Source organism: Dendrobium catenatum, unplaced genomic scaffold (genome assembly GCF_001605985.2).
Source record: "Dendrobium catenatum unplaced genomic scaffold, ASM160598v2 fragScaff_scaffold_670, whole genome shotgun sequence".
Classification (NCBI taxonomy): Eukaryota; Viridiplantae; Streptophyta; class Magnoliopsida; order Asparagales; family Orchidaceae; genus Dendrobium; species Dendrobium catenatum.
Window position 1 is genome coordinate 810,256 of NW_021319132.1, and position 4,643 is coordinate 814,898.

The following is a 4,643-nucleotide window of genomic DNA, read 5'->3' on the forward strand; positions in this document are numbered from 1 at the left end:
GGCCCGAAAGCGCATTTGGAAGGTTCAAACCATAATTTGGATTATCAAACGGTTTCCAAATGTGACATGCTTATAGTCAAATCGAATAGCTCGACAAGACAAATCCAAGAGCCCAAGATCACCAGGTTCTGATATTATTATGATATTCAAATGTCTAATAAACGGTCCACGAACAAGGGAATTAACATCGGTCTTCATTCAAACCACTCTCAACATGCCCTTGATCTTCCTCCTATTTATTGGCCATACCACTCTCAGAAAACTATAAATATACTCATCATTCTTCATTGGGGGGAGGAAAAAGGGGCCCAAACAAGGAATAGAAGGATGAGAAGGAGAGAAAGAAGGAAGAGACATCTGAGATCTCTCTTGCCACAAAGCTTCTCCTCGACCACCGCCCAGATTTGTGCCGAACCACCAACAGTCATGAGACTTCTACCCAAACCAATTTTCCGCCCATCGTCGAACTTCTGCCCGACATCGTATTGTCGTCCGCAGTCAGACTTCCACCGTCCACTGAATGATGTTGGACTTCAGCCCAGCCTTTAACTAACGTCGGAATTCCACCTGACTTCCAGTTATTGTTGAACTTCTACCCTACAAAGGTCTTTCTGACCTCCGTCGTCAGCCGACTACAATCCTTCTGCCTCCTTCTCCGACTACAGCCCTTTCTACCTCTGTCTCCGGAAAACTGTCTTTCCGACCTCCGTCAGTCGCCGACTACTGTCCTTCCAACATCCTTTGATGACTACAGTCCTTCCGTCGCTAGGCAATGGTCTTTCTGACCTCCGTCACCTTCCAGCAACGGTCTTCCTGACCTCTGCCGCTCGCCGACTACGCTCCTTTCAACCTCCTTCATCGATTACAGGCCTTCCACTCTCTATAGCCTGACTACGATCCTTCCGACCACCGTCACTTGAATACAGTCTTTCTGACCTCCATATCCAGCCGACTATGATTCTATCGACCATACGAACACATCAATTCTGATTTCCACCATGTAACGCACTATATATGACGTATATTTGCTACATCAAACCAAGGCCTTCCTCCCAAGTAAGGGCCTCATCTGTAATCGACTACACATACTAGTGGATTCATTAATTCAAATAGGGCTAAGTTCCATGGTTTTTTTCTCTTTTTCAAGGGTTTTCACGTAAAAATCTCTAATGTCTCTTAAGAATGTTACACCCTCTCTTTTATCTATTTGTGTGCAGGCTCTTCGTACAAAGCAAAGACGTTAAACTTTATAGTTCTCTACCACCAAAAATATTCTAGGACACAAAAAAAGTTAAATATCCTTAAAAAAGAAATTGTTGTGGAGGGTAAATTATGTTGCTAATTTAATATTACTTCATTAACACTGAATGACAGTTTAGCCAACTCTTCTGAGCCTGGCTTTGTTCTAGAATTCCCATTTCAAGCGCCTTTAGGAGTTGGTTTGAGCCTGTTTTTATGACACTTTGGCCAACTCAAGAGAATCTAGTTGTATTCACAATGTATCAGATATTTAATAAAAAAATCTTTCTTAGGGCTATTTGCGACAAATTTTTCACTAATTTGCTTTAGTTTCACTACTATTTTTTTTTTGTTGCTTTCTGATGTTTTGCAACCAATATAGGCAAGTTGTTTTACGTACCATAATTTCACAACCAACTTTGTAAAATATTGCAGCTATATCAAATATATCCTCAGTAGGGATATAAATTGGTGGTTTTTAAAAAATGTATATCTAAAATAATCTATCATTTCAAATTAAAACAAAATAAAATAATTAAAATAATGAATTATTCATATTAATTTGATAAATTTCTAGAACCCTGAAAAATTTAGTGAAAATAGAGAGAAATTACGAGTATATAATAAAAAATATTATGTCATACTATCCTGATATAAATTGTATCAAGATAGGCTTTGAAACCATAAAAATTGCTTGGAGATTAGTATTGCATATAAAGAATTCGTATTGTACAAATCTTAAAGTAAATCAAATAGCTAGCTTTTCAATCCATCTTGGCATCAAGGTTAGGTTCTCATATTTAAAACTAATTTTAATTCTATAAATTGGTATCATAGTAGTTTTTTTTTTTTTTTCATTTATAAGATAACTTTTCTTGTTGCACGTAAAAGGATGGCAGAAGCTATGAGATTGTGGTGCATTAATGATCTATTTGATACACACTGTATGCAAATGTGTACATAGGTGTATACAAATGTGTATATAGTGTGTACACTCACATGTCCGAAATGTTCTTCTTGTCCGGACTCTGTGCAGAATAATTTCTCTTGTTTAAGGCAGCTTTTTTCTATTTTATTTTAGATATTATTACAGTATTTTTGTCTCTCAACAACTTTATTGATACTTTTTAAAAAATTTTGGAGTGAAAAACGCATAGAATAAAAATTTAATTTGCTGGGAAGTTTTAAGTTCAATAGAAGTAAAGGGTTTTATCCCTTTTTTTTATTAAAACATTTTTTTATCACAATTATTTTACTCTTATTTTTATTAACAATTGTGAACATCAAATAATATATTTGATATATCATCAAAAAATTATCTTGATTGGGCACGAATCTCAAGGTAAAATCAAGCCGGAAACTTCAAAAATTAAATCTGGGATCACCTGAACTCTGATTTCAGCAAACTTACAATCGAACTGAGCGTCTCGGAAATACGAGCCGAACGACACCAAATTCGACTCCATCTGAGCCCAAATGAGTCCAAATAAAGGACCCGAAGCGCTACTGGAAAGTTCAAACCCCAAATTGAATTACCAAACGGTTTTCCAAACATGACGAGCTTATAATCGAATCGAGTGGCTCGACAAGACAAATCCAACGAGCCCAAGATCTCTGAATTCCGACACCACTAAGACCTTCAAATGTCTGACGAACGGTCCATGATCAAGGGATTCAATATCAACCGTGCATCGAACCACTCCACATTTGCCCCTGATCTCTCACCTATTTACAGGCCATGCCACTCCATAATATCTATAAATAGACCCCTCATTTCTCTTGAGAGGGGACCGAAGCAAGAAGAAGAAGAGAAGATTATGAGGGAAGAAACTCCTCGACCACCGTCGGGATTCTGCCCGACTTCTACGGGATGTCGGAATTCTGCCCAACTTCCAAGTCACGCTGGAATTCTGCCCGACTTCCAACTGACGCCGGAATTATGCCCAACTTCCAAGTGACGTCGGAATTCCGCCCGACTTCTAACTAACGCCGGAATTCTGCCCGATATCCAAGTGACTCTGAAGTTTTGCCTGAATAACATCTAACGTCGGAGTTCTCCCCGACCGCTGACTGGCGTCGGACTTCTACCTGATGCCGGACCTCTACTCATTGCCAGATTTTTACCCGACGTCTGACTTCTGTCCGTCGTTAGATTTTTACCGGACATTTATCTGATGCTGAATTTCTATCTATTGCTAGACTTCTATGATACACAGTCCTTCCGACCCTTGTCGCCAGACAACTGTCCTTTCGACCTCCGTTGCTAGCTGACTATGGTCCTTCTAACTTATATCGTTCACTGACTACAGTCCTTCGTTCCTCTGTCGCCCATCGACTATGGTCCTTTCGACTTACGTCGCCCATCAACTATAATCCTTTGGAACAAACGAATATGTCAACATTATTTCTTTGTATTCTCATATGTAATGTACTCTATAAGATGTACAATAAGCTAAGACCTTCTCCTAAGGAAGGGCCTCATTTGTAATCAATTTTAATATTAGTGGATTCATTTAAACTGGGCTAGGCCTCGTGGTTTTTCCCCCTTTTTCAGAGATTTTCAACGTAAAAGTCTTAGTGTCTCAAGTGAATGCTAGACCCTCTCTCTTTATCTGTGTGTGTGTTGGATCTTTGTACAATGCTAAGACATTAAACTTTATATTTCTCTACCGCCGCGAATACTCCAGGACGCAACAATCTTGAATTCATTAAGATATTTCAAATGCAAGGATTTTAAATATTTTGGTGTTTGATTTGATTAAAAAGTAAAATTTTGATGAATTTTAAATTCACTTCATATTCCATTTTTTATATATTCAAAATTCACTTATAATGACTGAAATTCACTAGTTCTCGAGCTTAGGAATAGGCTATACGCTACATGCGCTTGCTAATAAGAGAGCGTCTTCCCTTCGTTATTGACCTTTTTTTCTCCTGAAATTTTCAATCAATTTTACACTCGCTTCTCTCTCTCTTGCCGTCCCGCTGAGACCGCAATTGCCCAACGAGTGCGCGCGCGAGAGAGAGAGAGAGAGAGAGAGAGAGAGGGAGGCTTGGCGACCAACCGTGGGATTTGTAGTGAGAATGATTAGTCCACTTTCACGAAGAAAGCTCTCTATGTCTATATAAAAAGGCGCGAAGCGTCAAACAAGAAGCAAGGTGCATTGTAATTCAACTCTAATGTTGTCGCAGTCTATCGGGGTCGCTTAGCGCTACCACTACCTGCCTTTGCTACCTCAATTGCCTTTGCTAGCCGCTGCCAAAAGTCTCCCACTATCCCTGTCTACATCACCATTAGGCTTGACATTACATTCATTTTTTAAAAAATCAAATAAAAAATAATTATTAGCATTTATTTTACACTCATTCAAAAAAAAATTTATCAAAACAAATAACCTTTAAAC